The 19,541-nt window shown below is 41.4% G+C and overlaps 1 pseudogene; it reads left to right on the plus strand.

The window, feature by feature from the left end:
- The window catches only part of LOC147109899 (basement membrane-specific heparan sulfate proteoglycan core protein-like), a 193,291-nt pseudogene that overhangs the window by 102,350 nt on the left and 71,400 nt on the right, over nt 1–19,541 (plus strand).

Raw genomic sequence — 19,541 nt, forward strand, 5'->3', positions numbered from 1 at the left:
ACAATTTAGCTCTTAAATGGCCTCGCTGCACTGATATCAAGACACGGCTGATTGCACTGGACATAGCAAAGAGATGTCTCGACAACATCCTGGCTGTAGTGATGAAGGCCTGTGCTCCCGAATCAGCCACCTCTCTAGCTAAGCTGTTTCAGTACAGTTACAAAACTGACACATCCCTGACAATGTGGAATATTGTCAATGTATTTCCTGTCCAAAGTTGGAAAATCAAACCACGCCTATTACTGTCCTCATCATCATCACCAGTGCTACCAAGCAGGAATTACTCACCAATAACCTGCTCGTTGATGCGTAGTTTGAGTTTGCTAGGACCACTCGGCTCCCAAACTCATTACGGTCTTGGTTCAAAGATGGAGCAAATAGCTTAATTCCAGAGGTGAGTTATGAGTTAGTGCCCTTGTCATCAAGGTAGCATACATCTGAGCGTGACACCAAGGAAGCGCAGTGTTACCAAAGTCAGTGGTGATCAGGGTTAAAACTCCACGTTGCTGGAGTCATACCTAGTACAAATGAAGTTGGTTGTGATTTGTGGAGGCCAATTATCTCAGACCAAGTAAACACAGCAGGTGATCCTCGGGGCATCGTCCTAGGCAGAACTATATAAATCTGCTTCACTGATATTCAGAGAGATTTTGAGGTAATCACAGAAAGTGGAGATGCAAGTACATCAAGCAATTATGAAGGCAAATGTTATGTTAGCTGTGGTGTATGTAACCTGTTCCACCTTAAGAGAACTACCTTAAGAGATGTACTACTTTCTCTTGGCTGCTGTATACTGTAATACCGGTGGTGACCACACCGGTATATAAACGTTGTGTAGGGAATTGCTGGGCAGTTCAGCCCTGACCTCCGAATAGTAAAGACCTGTTAAAAGTTATTCTTGTGGTCTGTGTCCAGTGATTTATAATAAGCATAACTGGGACACACAGACTCAACATTAGCCTTATTGGAATTTGGTGGGAGTATAACAGTGAAGACATCTTAATATAATTATATAAGGCTTTGGTGAGACTATACCTGGAGCACTGTGTATAATTTTCATCTCCTTACCAAAGGAAGGATATACTTTTCTCAGAGGGGATGCAACAAAAGTTCTCTAGATTAATTCCAGGTATAAGAGTACTGTCCTATGAGGAGAGATTGAGCAGAATGGGCCTCTATCCTCTGGAGTTTAGAAGAATGAGAGATTATCTCATTGAAATGTATAACGTTCGTAGAGGGCTTAACAGAGTAGATGTTGAGAGGCTGTTTCCACTGGCTGGAGATTCTAGAACCAGGGATCATGGTCTCAGGGTAAGGTGTTGACCATTTAGGAGAATCTTCAACACATTGACTGCAGCGGTTCAAAAAGAAGGCTCACCACCACCACCTGTTCAAGGGATGACAAATGGATGAACAATAAATGGTGGACTTTTTAGACATCCTTGTACCCTCAGAATTAATTTTTAAAATTAATATTATGTCCTCCTTTTTTGATATCTCCCATCAGAGGAAGTAGTTTCTCTGTCTTTACCATATCGGATCCTTTTAACATTTTAAACATCTCGATAAGGTCACCCCTCTGTCTTCTATACTCAAGGGAATAGAAGACAATGTTATTCTACTTGTCCTCATAACATTCTATCTCCCGATATCATTCTAATGAATCTGCACTGCACCAATTCCAAGGCCGATATATTCTTCCCGACGTGTGATGCCTAAAACTGAAGGCAGTACTCCAAATGATATCTGCCCAAGGCGCCATACAAATGCAGCATGACTTTCTCCCCTTTGTATTACATCCCTCTTGAGATAACGCAAACTTTCTATTCAACATTTCGTTGGCTTTTTGTACCTGGTTACTGGCTTTTAATGACTTGTGTACTTGGTGTCCCAAATCTCTTTGTTCCTCTACAGTTCCTGGTTCAGACTACATTTGGAGTACTGTGTACAGTTATGGGCACCAAACTATTGAAGGGATATACTGGCGTTGGATAGAGTGCAGTGCTGATGCACCAGAATTTTACTAATGCATCAAGGACTAAATTATGAGGAGAGATTACATAGTTTGTATTCCCTAAAAATTATAAGGTTAGGTGGTGATTTGATTGACTTATTTATAATTTTGAAAGGGATTGAGAGGTTAGATAGTGAGGACCTTTTTGCGCTGGTGGGGGTTTCTGGGACAAAGAGATATTATCTTACAATGAGAGTCACACCATCAGTAGACAAATTAGGAAACAGTTCTTCCAACAAACGGTGGTATAAATGTGGAACTCTCACCAACAAAAAGCAGCTCAATTAATAATTGTAAGTCTAAGATCGATAGATTTTTGCTAGCCAAGGGTATTAATGGATATGGAGCAAAGGCGAGTGAATGGAGTTAGGATACATGTCAACCATGATCTTATCTACCCTTTAACCCCCAGTATCATTCTAGTGAACAAGCTCGGTGAGCTAAATGGGCTAAGTCTGTTCCTATGTATTTCACCACTTAGAAAATACCCTGATTTATCATTATTGGGTCCAAAGTAGATGACCTCACCTTTGCTCAGTTTAAACTCAATTTGTCATATTTTTGCCCAATAACTTAATCTGCCTATGTCCCTTTAATAATACCCGTTCCCGTCGACACTACTTATTGCCCCGCCTATCCTAGCAGCTGCTGAAAACTCGGATATTCACCTCTCTGTTCCTTCATCCAAGTCGTTAGTAAATATTGTTAAACGTTGAGGCCCCAGAACTTATTCCTGGCCAACAGCCCTCGTCACTTCCTCCCAATTTGAGTATCTCTATCCCCATTCTCTATCTCCGAGCTTCGAAGCAGGAGATTACAAAACAAAAGGAGAAGTTGAAAATGTACAGGACGCTTTTCTGTTTGTTGTGTGTACTCGTCATTTAACAATACATTTATTTACACATATTTGGAGAGAAAATGGAACATTGCTGAACTATACATTCATTGGACTCAGGGGTAAACCTGGAACATGACGAAGTTGGAAATACAATAACTTTGCAGTGAATTAAAAACGATTAATACTTTGTTTCTATTTAATGTAGCTTGAGATTAAATGAAACTCTTAGCAGAAACATAGCAGTGAAGTGAAAGTGCTCGCTGCTGGTCCCGAAGTACGCTCCACACAAAGTCCTCACCATCCTTGTGTTGGAAACTTCGGGTTTTCCGACCTTGAATTCATTTGAACGGAACTTGATGGGAGTCCCCTTGTTGGAACTGCTGTGACATCAACAGGCTGTCGAAGCAGCCAATCAAAAGGTAGAATTCTCACTGGCAGTGAACAAGGAAGTGAGGAAGCTCTTAAAATTCTAACTTTTAAAAATGTTTGGAGAGAACAAAAGTAAAATTGGGGCTCTCACATGGGGTAAAGCAAACCTAATATAAAGATGCACGAACTTAATTTTTTGGGGAGAAATTTAATAAAAAGTTATTTTTTTTATTCAAACGGCCAAATTTCACATTGCACACAATTAAAAGTAGTTATCCATATCCTTAACCTTTGTTTAGCGGTCATTACGCTGTTAAAAGCCCAGTTACAATGAATGCCTTTGTGTCTAACTTTTAGTGGGGAAATTAACAGCGTATTTTTACAGAAGAGCCAAAGTTTTCATCAGTTTCAATGAAGTATGTGATTTCCCTGATTCTGTGGGGGTAGGGGTGGGAGCACAGTGCATCCAGTTTCGGAGCTGTCATTGACAGATCACATGCGGAAAATGCTGAAGTTGCGGCCTGTTTCAAAGGCGGTATGACAGAGTACTCTCGTATCAACTGCAAATCCAGGCCCATAGAAACTTTCCTGTACAATGGCCCAGAACTTGGTGTCGGGGGCTTGCCGCGCGTGCAAGCCCCCCACGTGAACTTACCCGGTGCGCCGACATCTGAAACCTGGCCCGCAGTGGATTTCCTGTCAGTGGCCCGGTTCTGATGTCGGCCGCAGTGCGAACCTGACCCAGCGGCGTAGTTAGTGCGATGTGTCGGCTGGGATCAGGTGAGCACTGTTCAGCCAATCAGGGGAGGGGAAACTTCATTCATAAGTTTGAAAGTAAAAACTTTCAAATTCATGAGAAGTACTGCACCACAAAACACTACTTAAACTTTAAAAAACATTTTTAAAAACATCCCAATCCTTAAATTAAGTATAAATAAGTTTAAAAAAATAATTTAAACAATAATTTTTTTCTTTGAAAAAATAAATTTTTAATAAAAAGGGTCTAAAACTAAACTTACCTTATTGTAGATTCTTTTAAATAATAAACCTGTGGAAAAAAAATTCTAAATTGCACTAAAACACCACTTACCTGTAAAAATAAATACTTACGTGTGCTTTTTACAAACGTAAAGACCGGAGGCCTTTACACATGCGCAAATCCCCCAAAACAGAGGAAATCCAAGACGCACGCGCTGCCCCCTACAGCGCACGCGCTAGCCTCTTCACCTCTTGGGTTAGAGGAGAGGAAATGCCGGTTTTCAGCGCATGCGCTGTGCATGCTGAAAACCGGCATTTCCTCCGGCCAGACGCGTGAGTACCCCTTCCGTACTCACGCGTTTGGGGAGGAATTACTGCCCCAATAAATATATGAAGAGTGAGTGCAATGATGAAAGAGTTAACTTACAAGGTGGTATTTCTGATCTCTGCAGACTGTGCCAGTTTAACACAATAATCAGACAAATCAATATCATTATGTCATTCAGGAAAGACTGCCATGGGGGGATAAGAAGGGGAAAAAATCCAGTTTACAGAACCTCTTCCACAGCACCAGTAGCCACAACGTCTGGATTTCCTTCTGACTAACATGCATTCCAACCGTTAAATTGTAGAAAGAAAATGGCAGGTGTTCAGTCCTGCAGAGGCATTTAGAGAAAGACTTGTGCGACCCAGGATTTGGTGGCAGTTAAATAAGCTGTTTGTGGAAAAGAAAACGCAAATTTACTGAGGCCCGTTCTCTAAAATCTAGACCATATTTTGTGGAGAGGGACTTTATTACATAGAATTATACTGATGCATGGATACCTACTTGAAGGGGGAAATTTGCAGGCTATGGGCAATTTGTAGGGGAAAGGGACTAATCGGATAGCTCTTTCAAAGAGGTGGCACAGTAAAGTTGTGCCGAATGGCCTCCTCTTGTGATGTATCATTCTATGATTCTATGAATAAAATGGAATTTACAGCATGGAAACAATGATTAGTTTCTCCAGAATGTCAGAAGAAAGATTTGCATTTATGTAGGGCCTTTCACTGCCCCAGGACGCCTCAACAGGCATTACAGCCAATGAAGAACCTTTGGAGTGTATTCACTGTTGGAATGTGGGAAAAGCGGCAGCCAATTTTCACACAGCAAGGTCCCATAAACACCAATGTTATAATGGCCATATAATCTGCTTAAGTGATGTGACTGAGGGATAAATATTGATCCGGTCATCGGGGATAACTCCCCTGCTCGTCTTTGAAATCGTGTCATTCTTGCCTACATCCTGAGAGAGCAGATCGGGCCTTGTTTTAACATCTCAACTGAAAGCCGGCACTTATGACAGTCCCTCACTTCTTCAGTGCTGCACTGGAGTGTCAGGCTTGATGTTTGTGCTCAAGTCTCTGGAGTGGGACCTGAGCCCACAATCTTCTCACTCAGAGTTAAGAATGCTACGAACTGAACCACAGCTGAGACAACTGCATTAACCACTTCTTCTGCTGTGTAGACTGACACAATGTAATTATTCAACAAGTCTGCTGTTTCCATTTTTTTTCAATTAACAATGTTGCCCGAAACTCGTTTTAAAGGAATGTTACTTGACACTTATCCGCACAAGTCTCGATGTTGTCCAGATCTTGCTTCATGCGGGTATGGACTGCTTCATTATCTATAAAATGGAAGTGAACAGGTCTTTGATAAAGAAGCTGAAATAGGTCTATGACACTGCCCTGAAGAATTATTGACAGGAGAGAAGGGGCACGTCTGGAGAGGATACGCCTTGTCGTCCAGTAGGCAGCCTGTGACCTGATGGCCTGCCTGCAATAAAGGCCGAACTGAGGACTGGTTAAAGAATAGGTCAGGAAAGCGATCAGAAACAGGGCAGAGCCCTTCATGATACGCTGTATGTGGTCATAAATAAGCTGCACATTCAGGGAGTGGAACCCCTTCCTTTTGCGAATAATGGCAGGGTGATGCATTTAGAATGCAGTTGCAGGGAAAATGTGACGTCCAGCGACAACATTCCCAATAATTAATGCTTCACTCATCGCCTCACTGCATCTTAACCTATTCACCTTCTCATTATTCCCCTTTCTACCACCCTCTCACTCCCATCACTATCTCTGCTTCTTCCTTTTTGAATAATGTATCCTCTCCACACTTGTTCCACTTTCATTTACCTTCCTTTTAAATCTCTATTCACTCCGCAACTCCCACTTGCTTCCACAAAGGTGGTTGGTGTTGGGCCAGAGCCCTTCACTCTCAAACCATTTTCCTCTTCTACTCACCCTACCGTCCCTTTCGATCTGTTTTCATCACAAAATGTTTTATTTCCTTTCCAAACTGATCTTTAACAAATGTAAAATTAGAATCAGGGGATGCACTCTATCTGTTTTTCTCTCTATCTGTCTCTGCTCTTTGTATCAAAGGTTTCAACAATTTGATCGGGCTTTTCAATCAACGAACCGTAGATGAGATAACTTGCTAAATTCATAATGAAATATTTTTGGTAACTTTAATATTAACTTGAGGGAAGATTCTCACTCTAACACACACACAAACTAGTTCTCCGTATTGTATTTATTGAAATTGATAGAATGCAATTCAAAAGCTACCACATTTATGGAATTAGTACTCATTTTTTGCCACTCACAAACAGGCAGGCACAGAGAGAGACTCTCTAAGTTTATCTCCCTCAATATACATAATATCTCAATAAGCTTTTTTAAATTTGTCCTCCAGTTTGTCTTCAAATTCGTTGAGAATTAACTGCTAGAAGGAAACCATTCGGTCGGACTACTTAAAACACCTATCCAATTAGTCACACCCACCTGATCTTTCAACATAGCCCTGGATTTCTTTGCCTGTTCAAGTTTTAATTCAATTCCCTTTTGAAGGTTAGGATTGAATCAGTTTCCACCACCCATTCCGGCATTGCTTCCCAGATCATAAAAGAGCGAATAATGTTTAATTTCTGAGCAAAAATCTGTGCACTTGAAGTTAACCAGACGCTTCCGCCCATTTCCTGTATCTTGCCAATAATTTCTATTAACATGTAACAATTAGATTGGAGTCAGTGGAAAGAGTTTCCAGTCATGTGAACAGCACCTGGTCCAATCAGCATATCCGCTTCAGTAAATGACTGAACTGATCTGTTCTGTAGACCAGGAAGAGCGGGTCAGTCACCGAGTGTAACAGGGACTGGCGCTGCTCTCTCAGGATGGTGACACTGCCACTTACCGCGGTAGCTGTTTGCTTATTTATATCTGTGGGTGAGGATCACTTTCTCGGATCATTTGTGTTAGTAATTAGAAAAACAAGAGAAACAAGAGATGACGTTATTATCTCTGTCTTTTGTCGAGTTTGTGTCTTTCTCTTTACTTCCTCCTCAATGTGATTTTCTTTCCTCAGCTGAGCCCCAGGGTTTTACTATACATACAGAAACCAGTCCGATGTATGTGATAGTCGGAGACAACGCTTATTTTTCAGTGCGGCCATCAGCTGAGGTGGTGACAGGGATCTGGGACTTCGGGCTGAAAAGTGTCGCTGAGTGGTTCGGTACAGCTGGAGGTCCAAGTGATGAATACAAAACACGGGCTGAGTTATTCCTCCCGAACGGATCGCTCCTGCTGAAGTCAGTGACAGCTTCGGACAGTGGAGAGTACACTGTTACCATGGTTCCAAACAACGGGAATCCAGCAACAGCAACCATCACTCTGCATGCACTTGGTAAGTGAAAGGTTTTTGTGGGGAAAGGGTTGTTCATGTACTATTTTAATTTTATTCATGTCACAAGTCATTCCTTATTTCCGGGGTCCTGCCAAACAAATACTCCTCAATCATAACAAAAAAAAACCCTGATTATCTGGTCATTATCAAGTTGCTGCTTGTGGGAGTGTACTGAGCTCAAATAGGTGGCTGCTATCCCACATTGACTAAACTTGATAACGTACTTCATTGGCTGTGAAGTGCTTTGGGATGTAAAATACGCTACATAAATGTAAGTCTTTTTTTTGGATCAATCAGCACCTTTAAGAAAACCAGGCGGTAACGTTTCACTTGGCATTGTTGCACAGCTGGGTGCATTTTTTTGTGAATAAAGGGCTTATTTGTCTGGAATTAAGCAGATGGAAATGGAGTGAGTGCCGTGAAGATTCACCAGACTGATAACTGGGATGGCAGGAATGACGTATGAGGAGAGATTGGGCTTATACTCGCTGGAGTTTAGCAGAATGAGAGGGGATCTCATGGAAACTTATAAAGTTCTAAAAGGACTAGACAGACTAGATGCAGGAAGGATGTTGCCGATGGCAGGGGAATCCAGAACGAGGATTCACAGTTTAAGGATAAGAGGTAAGGCATTTAGGACAGAGATGAGGAGGAATTTCTTCACCCAGAGAGTGGTGAACCTGTGGAATTCCCTACCACAGAAGGCAGTGGAGGCCAATTCATTAAATATATTCAAGAAGGAGTTAGATATATTTCTTAAGGCTAAAGGGATCAAGGGATATGGGGAGAAGGCAGGGACAGGGTACTGAATTTGGAAGATCAGCCATGATCTCACTGAATGGCGGAGCGGGCTCGAGGGGCCAAACGATCTATTCCTGCTCCTATCTTATATGTTTCAATGTTTCTATATAAATATGGATTGTGCAACATTTTGCAGCGGATGTTTCAATATCGAAGGAAGTTAAAAGGAGAGCGGAGAATCACATTGGATCATTCATAAAGCAACTCAGCTGAAAACCCCCTTTCTTACCTAACTGATGAGTATATCTGTAGTTCTGCTGTTTAGTGTGCGACCCTTGTGGGCAGTGATTCACGGCAATTCCCATGCAGCCACAATAATCTCACTGTCTCAACAAGGAAGCATACTAGTCACCTGATTTTCCTCAATGAGCAGTTCATCCAATAACTTCCTCGCCCACAGAATGATTAGAATGTGGGAGTCGCTACCACAAGGAGTAGTTGAGGCAAATTTCTGGCGCATAAGCACAAAAGGAAAAGCGGCACAACCATGACTAACAAAAGAATATAAGGATAGCATTAGATTCAAAGAGCAGTCATATAAAGTTGCCAGGAAAAGTAGCAAGCCTGAGGATTGGGATCAGTTTCAAAATAAACAAAAAAGGAACAAGAGATTGATTAAGAGGGGAAAAATAGAATATGAGAGTAAACTTGCTAGGAACACAAAAGCGGACTGTAAAAGCTTCTACAGTATGTAAAAAGGAAATGGTTAGTGAAGCCAAATGTAGGTCTCTTACAGTCAGGAACGGGAGAATTTATAATGGGGAACAAGGAAATGGTAGAGCAATTAAACAAATACTTTGGTTTTGTCTTCATGGAAGAGGACACAAATAACTTCGCAGAAATGCTATGGAACCAAGAGTTTAGAGAGATGGAGGAATTAAAGGAAATTAGTATTAGTAAAAAAATAATGCTGGAGAAATTAATAGGATTGAAAGCGGTTTAGACCATTTGGGCCAAAGGGACTGTTTTTGAAACACTTAAAAATGCATGAACACATGAAATAAGTAAAAATAAATATTGAAAATTAATTAAAGTGCCATTGAATTAAATATTTTAAACAAAAACGTAGCTTAAAAAATAAATAAATTATGATTTAACAGGGTTAAAATTAAACTTAACTCATTGGACAGGGTTTTTAATGTATAAATGAGTGATACAATTTAATTTTTCTGTTCTTTAAAACTCTTTTGCTGGTAAAGGGAGGCCTTACGTCTGCCAGGTGTAAGTATTTCACAGGCATTCAGTGGGTGGAAGTTGTGCAAATAGCGCAACTCCCCACCCACAGAGGCCCATCTCCCGGGGATGCGGAGGATCTGTCAAGAAGATTCTTCACAGATCGCAAGTGCCGGGTTTTAGTGCATGTGCTTCGCATACATGAACCCGGAACTTGTGCTGCCCCTACGGGCACGTACACACCTCATACACACCCATTGAGGTTGCAAAATACGGCTTTTAGCATTTGGGCAACTGACCTACACAGACTAAATGCCGTTCTTGAAATATCATCTATTGCTATTCTGTTTCGGGCATTTGCTATATTCTAACCAATAAATACTCAGTATGAAGTTCAGTTTATTTGCAGGACATTCATGTTCCTATTATACAGTGTGTGAATATCTTGAGTCGCCAATCTTCTTTGTTTGAAATATTTAATTCCCTTTCATAGTGGACAGAAGTGTGCAGCGGTGCCTTGGCTCAGTGTTGAGACCACTGCTCTTTTTGTTATATATTTCTTGACCTGGACTTGGGCATAGAATCAATGGTTACAGCACAGAAAGAGGCCATTCGGACAATCGAGCCTGTGCCGGCTCTCTGCAAGAGCACTTCAGCTAGTCCCACTCCCCCGCTCTTTCCCTGTAGCCCTGCAATTTTTTTCCATCAGGTATTTACCAATTCCCTTTTGAAAGCCACTATTGAATCTTCCTCCACCACCATTTCAGGCAGTGCATTCCAGATCTTAACCAATCATTGCGTAAATGCTACATTACAATAGTACTTTGAAAGTACTTCATTGGCTGTAAAATGCTTTGTGACACCCTGAGGTCATGAATAGTGCTCTATAAATGCAAGTCTTCCTTTTATAAAAAAAAATAGATTTTCTTCATGTTGCCTCTGCTTCTTTTGCCAGTCAACTTCAATCTGCACCCTCTGTTTATCGACCCTTCAGCCATTGGGAACTGTTTATCTTTATTTCCTCCATCTAAACCGTTCATGATTTCAAACCCCTCCATCAAATCTCCTCTTAGCCTTCTCTGCTCTAAGGAAAACAACCCCAGCTTCTCCAGTCTGTCCAAGTAACGGTAATCCCTCATCCCTAGAACCATTATGTAAATCTCTTCTGTACCCTCTTCAAAGCCTTTACATCCTTCCTAAAGCATGGTGCCCAGAATGGGCGTAATACTCCTGCTGGTGTATTCCCTTTTGAAGGTTAGGACTGAATCTGCTTCCGCCACCCATTCCAGCAGTGCATTCCAGATCATAAAAGAGCGAATAATGTTTAATTTCTGAGAAAAAATCTGTGCACTTGAAATTAACCAGACCATTTCCTGTATCTTGCCAATATTTTCTATTAATATGTAATATTTAGATTGAAGTGAGTGGAAATAATTTCCAATCAGGTAAACAGCACCCGGTCCAATCAGCATTGCCTCTTCAGTAAGTGACTCAACTGATCTGTTCTGTTGACCATGAACAGCGGGTCAGTCACCGAGTGTAACAGGGACTGGCGCTGCTCTCTCAGGATGGAGGCTCTGCCACTTACCGCGGTAGCTGTTTGCTATTTATATCTGCGGGTGACGATCACTTTCTGGGATCATTTGTTTTATTAATTAGAAAAACAAGTGATACAAGAGATGACGTTATTATCTCTGTCTTGTGTCGGGTTTGTGTCTCTCTCTTTACTTCCTCCTGAATGTGATTTTCTTTCCTCAGTTAAGCCCATGGGTTTTACTATACATACAGAAAACAGTCGGATGAATGTGACCGTCGGAGACAACGCTTTTTTTTCAGTGCAGCCGTCATCTGAGGTGGTGATAGGGACCTGGGACTTCGGGCTGAAAAGTATCGCTGTGTGGAATAGCACAGCTGGGAATCTAAGTCTTGAACACATCACACGGGCTGAGTTATTCCTCCCGAACGGATCGCTCCTGCTGAAGTCAGTGACAGCTTCGGACAGTGGAGAGTACACTGTTACCATGCTTCCATTCACCGGGACTCCAGCATCAGCAAACATCACTCTACATGTACTTGGTAAGTGAAAGGTTTTTGTGGGAAAAGGGTTGTTCATATACTATTATAATTATATTCATGTCACAAGTCATTCCTTATTTCCGGGGTCCTGCCAAACATATACTCCTCAATCATAACCAAAAAAACCCGCATTATCTGCTCATTATCAAGTTGCTGCTTGAGGGAGGGTACTGAGCTCAAATAGGCGGCTGCTATCCGACATTGACTACAATTGAGAAGTACTTCATTGGCAGTAAAGTGTTTTGGGACGTAAAAGATGCTATATAAATGCAAGTCTTTTTTTGGATCAATCAGCACCTTAAATAAAACCAGGCGGTAAGGATTCACGTGGCATTGTTGCAGAGCTAGCGGCATATTTTGTGAATAAAGGGTTAATTGGCTTATTTGCCTGGAATTAAACCGATGGAAATGGAGTGAGTGCCGCGAAGATTCACCAGGCTGATACATGGGATGGGAGGAATGACGTATGAGGAGAGCTTGGGTCGATTGGGCTTACACTCGCTGGAGTTTAGAAGAATGAGAGGGGATCTCATTGAAACTTATAAAATTCTAACAGGACTAGACAGACTAGATGCAGGAAGGATGTTCCCGATGGCCGGGGATTCCAGAACCAGGGGTCACAGTCGAAGGATAAGGGTTAAGATATTTAGGACAGAGATGAGGAGGAATTTCTTCACCCAGAGAGTGGTGAACCTGTGGAATTCCCTACCACAGAAGGCAGTGGAGGCCAATTCATTAAATATATTCAAGAAGGAGTTAGATATATTTCTTAAGGCTAAAGGGATCAAGGGATATGGGGAGAAGGCAGGGACAGGGTACTGAATTTGGAAGATCAGCCATGATCTCACTGAATGGCGGAGCGGGCTCGAGGGGCCAAACGATCTATTCCTGCTCCTATCTTATATGTTTCAATGTTTCTATATAAATATGGATTGTGCAACATTTTGCTGCGGATGTTTCAATATCGAAGGAAGTTAAAAGGAGAGCGGAGAATCACATTGGATCATTCATAAAGCAACTCAGCTGAAAACCCCCTTTCTTACCTAACTGATGAGTATATCTGTAGTTCTGCTGTTTAGTGTGCGACCCTTGTGGGCAGTGATTCACGGCAATTCCCATGCAGCCACAATAATCTCACTGTCTCAACAAGGAAGCATACTAGTCACCTGATTTTCCTCAATGAGCAGTTCATCCAATAACTTCCTCGCCCACAGAATGATTAGAATGTGGGAGTCGCTACCACAAGGAGTAGTTGAGGCAAATTTCTGGCGCATAAGCACAAAAGGAAAAGCGGCACAACCATGACTAACAAAAGAATATAAGGATAGCATTAGATTCAAAGAGCAGTCATATAAAGTTGCCAGGAAAAGTAGCAAGCCTGAGGATTGGGATCAGTTTCAAAATAAACAAAAAAGGAACAAGAGATTGATTAAGAGGGGAAAAATAGAATATGAGAGTAAACTTGCTAGGAACACAAAAGCGGACTGTAAAAGCTTCTACAGTATGTAAAAAGGAAATGGTTAGTGAAGCCAAATGTAGGTCTCTTACAGTCAGGAACGGGAGAATTTATAATGGGGAACAAGGAAATGGTAGGGCAATTAAACAAATACTTTGGTTTTGTCTTCATGGAAGAGGACACAAATAACTTCGCAGAAATGCTATGGAACCAAGAGTTTAGAGAGATGGAGGAATTAAAGGAAATTAGTATTAGTAAAAAAATAATGCTGGAGAAATTAATAGGATTGAAAGCGGTTTAGACCATTTGGGCCAAAGGGACTGTTTTTGAAACACTTAAAAATGCATGAACACATGAAATAAGTAAAAATAAATATTGAAAATTAATTAAAGTGCCATTGAATTAAATATTTTAAACAAAAACGTAGCTTAAAAAATAAATAAATTATGATTTAACAGGGTTAAAATTAAACTTAACTCATTGGACAGGGTTTTTAATGTATAAATGAGTGATACAATTTAATTTTTCTGTTCTTTAAAACTCTTTTGCTGGTAAAGGGAGGCCTTACGTCTGCCAGGTGTACGTATTTCACAGGCATTCAGCGGGTGGAAGTTGTGCAAATAGCGCAACTCCCCACCCACAGAGGCCCATCTCCCGGGGATGCGGAGGATCTGTCAAGAAGATTCTTCACAGATCGCAAGTGCCGGGTTTTAGTGCATGTGCTTCGCATACATGAACCCGGAACTTGTGCTGCCCCTACGGGCACGTACACACCTCATACACACCCATTGAGGTTGCAAAATACGGCTTTTAGCATTTGGGCAACTGACCTACACAGACTAAATGCCGTTCTCGAAATATCATCTATTGCTATTCTGTTTCGGGCATTTGCTATATTCTAACCAATAAATACTCAGTATGAAGTTCAGTTTATTTGCAGGACATTCATGTTCCTATTATACAGTGTGTGAATATCTTGAGTCGCCAATCTTCTTTGTTTGAAATATTTAATTCCCTTTCATAGTGGACAGAAGTGTGCAGCGGTGCCTTGGCTCAGTGTTGAGACCACTGCTCTTTTTGTTATATATTTCTTGACCTGGACTTGGGCATAGAATCAATGGTTACAGCACAGAAAGAGGCCATTCGGACAATCGAGCCTGTGCCGGCTCTCTGCAAGAGCACTTCAGCTAGTCCCACTCCCCCGCTCTTTCCCTGTAGCCCTGCAATTTTTTTCCATCAGGTATTTACCAATTCCCTTTTGAAAGCCACTATTGAATCTTCCTCCACCACCATTTCAGGCAGTGCATTCCAGATCCTAACCAATCATTGCGTAAATGCTACATTACAATAGTACTTTGAAAGTACTTCATTGGCTGTAAAATGCTTTGTGACACCCTGAGGTCATGAATAGTGCTCTATAAATGCAAGTCTTCCTTTTATAAAAAAAAATAGATTTTCTTCATGTTGCCTCTGCTTCTTTTGCCAGTCAACTTCAATCTGCACCCTCTGTTTATCGACCCTTCAGCCATTGGGAACTGTTTATCTTTATTTCCTCCATCTAAACCGTTCATGATTTCAAACCCCTCCATCAAATCTCCTCTTAGCCTTCTCTGCTCTAAGGAAAACAACCCCAGCTTCTCCAGTCTGTCCAAGTAACGGTAATCCCTCATCCCTAGAACCATTATGTAAATCTCTTCTGTACCCTCTTCAAAGCCTTTACATCCTTCCCAAAGCATGGTGCCCAGAATGGGCGTAATACTCCTGCTGGTGTATTCCCTTTTGAAGGTTAGGACTGAATCTGCTTCCGCCACCCATTCCAGCAGTGCATTCCAGATCATAAAAGAGCGAATAATGTTTAATTTCTGAGAAAAAATCTGTGCACTTGAAATTAACCAGACCATTTCCTGTATCTTGCCAATATTTTCTATTAATATGTAATATTTAGATTGAAGTGAGTGGAAATAATTTCCAATCAGGTAAACAGCACCCGGTCCAATCAGCATTGCCTCTTCAGTAAGTGACTCAACTGATCTGTTCTGTTGACCATGAACAGCGGGTCAGTCACCGAGTGTAACAAGGACTGGCGCTGCTCTCTCAGGATGGAGACTCTGCCACTTACCGCGGTAGCTGTTTGCTATTTATATCTGCGGGTGACGATCACTTTCTGGGATCATTTGTTTTATTAATTAGAAAAACAAGTGATACAAGAGATGACGTTATTATCTCTGTCTTGTGTCGGGTTTGTGTCTCTCTCTTTACTTCCTCCTGAATGTGATTTTCTTTCCTCAGTTAAGCCCATGGGTTTTACTATACATACAGAAAACAGTCGGATGAATGTGACCGTCGGAGACAACGCTTTTTTTTCAGTGCAGCCGTCAGCTGAGGTGGTGATAGGGACCTGGGACTTCGGGCTGAAAAGTATCGCTGTGTGGAATAGCACAGCTGGGAATCTAAGTCTTGAACACATCACACGGGCTGAGTTATTCCTCCCGAACGGATCGCTCCTGCTGAAGTCAGTGACAGCTTCGGACAGTGGAGAGTACACTGTTACCATGCTTCCATTCACCGGGACTCCAGCATCAGCAAACATCACTTTACATGTACTTGGTAAGTGAAAGGTTTTTGTGGGAAAAGGGTTGTTCATATACTATTATAATTATATTCATGTCACAAGTCATTCCTTATTTCCGGGGTCCTGCCAAACATATACTCCTCAATCATAACCAAAAAAACCCGCATTATCTGCTCATTATCAAGTTGCTGCTTGAGGGAGGGTACTGAGCTCAAATAGGCGGCTGCTATCCGACATTGACTACAATTGAGAAGTACTTCATTGGCAGTAAAGTGTTTTGGGACGTAAAAGATGCTATATAAATGCAAGTCTTTTTTTGGATCAATCAGCACCTTAAATAAAACCAGGCGGTAAGGATTCACGTGGCATTGTTGCAGAGCTAGCGGCATATTTTGTGAATAAAGGGTTAATTGGCTTATTTGCCTGGAATTAAACAGATGGAAATGGAGTGAGTGCCGCGAAGATTCACCAGGCTGATACATGGGATGGGAGGAATGACGTATGAGGAGAGCTTGGGTCGATTGGGCTTACACTCGCTGGAGTTTAGAAGAATGAGAGGGGATCTCATTGAAACTTATAAAATTCTAACAGGACTAGACAGACTAGATGCAGGAAGGATGTTCCCGATGGCCGGGGATTCCAGAACCAGGGGTCACAGTCGAAGGATAAGGGTTAAGATATTTAGGACAGAGATGAGGAGGAATTTCTTCACCCAGAGAGTGGTGAACCTGTGGAATTCCCTACCACAGAAGGCAGTGGAGGCCAATTCATTAAATATATTCAAGAAGGAGTTAGATATATTTCTTAAGGCTAAAGGGATCAAGGGATATGGGGAGAAGGCAGGGACAGGGTACTGAATTTGGAAGATCAGCCATGATCTCACTGAATGGCGGAGCGGGCTCGAGGGGCCAAACGATCTATTCCTGCTCCTATCTTATATGTTTCAATGTTTCTATATAAATATGGATTGTGCAACATTTTGCTGCGGATGTTTCAATATCGAAGGAAGTTAAAAGGAGAGCGGAGAATCACATTGGATCATTCATAAAGCAACTCAGCTGAAAACCCCCTTTCTTACCTAACTGATGAGTATATCTGTAGTTCTGCTGTTTAGTGTGCGACCCTTGTGGGCAGTGATTCACGGCAATTCCCATGCAGCCACAATAATCTCACTGTCTCAACAAGGAAGCATACTAGTCACCTGATTTTCCTCAATGAGCAGTTCATCCAATAACTTCCTCGCCCACAGAATGATTAGAATGTGGGAGTCGCTACCACAAGGAGTAGTTGAGGCAAATTTCTGGCGCATAAGCACAAAAGGAAAAGCGGCACAACCATGACTAACAAAAGAATATAAGGATAGCATTAGATTCAAAGAGCAGTCATATAAAGTTGCCAGGAAAAGTAGCAAGCCTGAGGATTGGGATCAGTTTCAAAATAAACAAAAAAGGAACAAGAGATTGATTAAGAGGGGAAAAATAGAATATGAGAGTAAACTTGCTAGGAACACAAAAGCGGACTGTAAAAGCTTCTACAGTATGTAAAAAGGAAATGGTTAGTGAAGCCAAATGTAGGTCTCTTACAGTCAGGAACGGGAGAATTTATAATGGGGAACAAGGAAATGGTAGGGCAATTAAACAAATACTTTGGTTTTGTCTTCATGGAAGAGGACACAAATAACTTCGCAGAAATGCTATGGAACCAAGAGTTTAGAGAGATGGAGGAATTAAAGGAAATTAGTATTAGTAAAAAAATAATGCTGGAGAAATTAATAGGATTGAAAGCGGTTTAGACCATTTGGGCCAAAGGGACTGTTTTTGAAACACTTAAAAATGCATGAACACATGAAATAAGTAAAAATAAATATTGAAAATTAATTAAAGTGCCATTGAATTAAATATTTTAAACAAAAACGTAGCTTAAAAAATAAATAAATTATGATTTAACAGGGTTAAAATTAAACTTAACTCATTGGACAGGGTTTTTAATGTATAAATGAGTGATACAATTTAATTTTTCTGTTCTTTAAAACTCTTTTGCTGGTAAAGGGAGGCCTTACGTCTGCCAGGTGTACGTATTTCACAGGCATTCAGCGGGTGGAAGTTGTGCAAATAGCGCAACTCCCCACCCACAGAGGCCCATCTCCCGGGGATGCGGAGGATCTGTCAAGAAGATTCTTCACAGATCGCAAGTGCCGGGTTTTAGTGCATGTGCTTCGCATACATGAACCCGGAACTTGTGCTGCCCCTACGGGCACGTACACACCTCATACACACCCATTGAGGTTGCAAAATACGGCTTTTAGCATTTGGGCAACTGACCTACACAGACTAAATGCCGTTCTCGAAATATCATCTATTGCTATTCTGTTTCGGGCATTTGCTATATTCTAACCAATAAATACTCAGTATGAAGTTCAGTTTATTTGCAGGACATTCATGTTCCTATTATACAGTGTGTGAATATCTTGAGTCGCCAATCTTCTTTGTTTGAAATATTTAATTCCCTTTCATAGTGGACAGAAGTGTGCAGCGGTGCCTTGGCTCAGTGTTGAGACCACTGCTCTTTTTGTTATATATTTCTTGACCTGGACTTGGGCATAGAATCAATGGTTACAGCACAGAAAGAGGCCATTCGGACAATCGAGCCTGTGCCGGCTCTCTGCAAGAGCACTTCAGCTAGTCCCACTCCCCCGCTCTTTCCCTGTAGCCCTGCAATTTTTTTCCATCAGGTATTTACCAATTCCCTTTTGAAAGCCACTATTGAATCTTCCTCCACCACCATTTCAGGCAGTGCATTCCAGATCCTAACCAATCATTGCGTAAATGCTACATTACAATAGTACTTTGAAAGTACTTCATTGGCTGTAAAATGCTTTGTGACACCCTGAGGTCATGAATAGTGCTCTATAAATGCAAGTCTTCCTTTTATAAAAAAAAATAGATTTTCTTCATGTTGCCTCTGCTTCTTTTGCCAGTCAACTTCAATCTGCACCCTCTGTTTATCGACCCTTCAGCCATTGGGAACTGTTTATCTTTATTTCCTCCATCTAAACCGTTCATGATTTCAAACCCCTCCATCAAATCTCCTCTTAGCCTTCTCTGCTCTAAGGAAAACAACCCCAGCTTCTCCAGTCTGTCCAAGTAACGGTAATCCCTCATCCCTAGAACCATTATGTAAATCTCTTCTGTACCCTCTTCAAAGCCTTTACATCCTTCCCAAAGCATGGTGCCCAGAATGGGCGTAATACTCCTGCTGGTGTATTCCCTTTTGAAGGTTAGGACTGAATCTGCTTCCGCCACCCATTCCAGCAGTGCATTCCAGATCATAAAAGAGCGAATAATGTTTAATTTCTGAGAAAAAATCTGTGCACTTGAAATTAACCAGACCATTTCCTGTATCTTGCCAATATTTTCTATTAATATGTAATATTTAGATTGAAGTGAGTGGAAATAATTTCCAATCAGGTAAACAGCACCCGGTCCAATCAGCATTGCCTCTTCAGTAAGTGACTCAACTGATCTGTTCTGTTGA

Source organism: Somniosus microcephalus, chromosome 12 (genome assembly GCF_052327205.1).
Source record: "Somniosus microcephalus isolate GS21.2 chromosome 12, FLI_Smic_1.0, whole genome shotgun sequence".
Taxonomy (NCBI): Eukaryota; Metazoa; Chordata; class Chondrichthyes; order Squaliformes; family Somniosidae; genus Somniosus; species Somniosus microcephalus.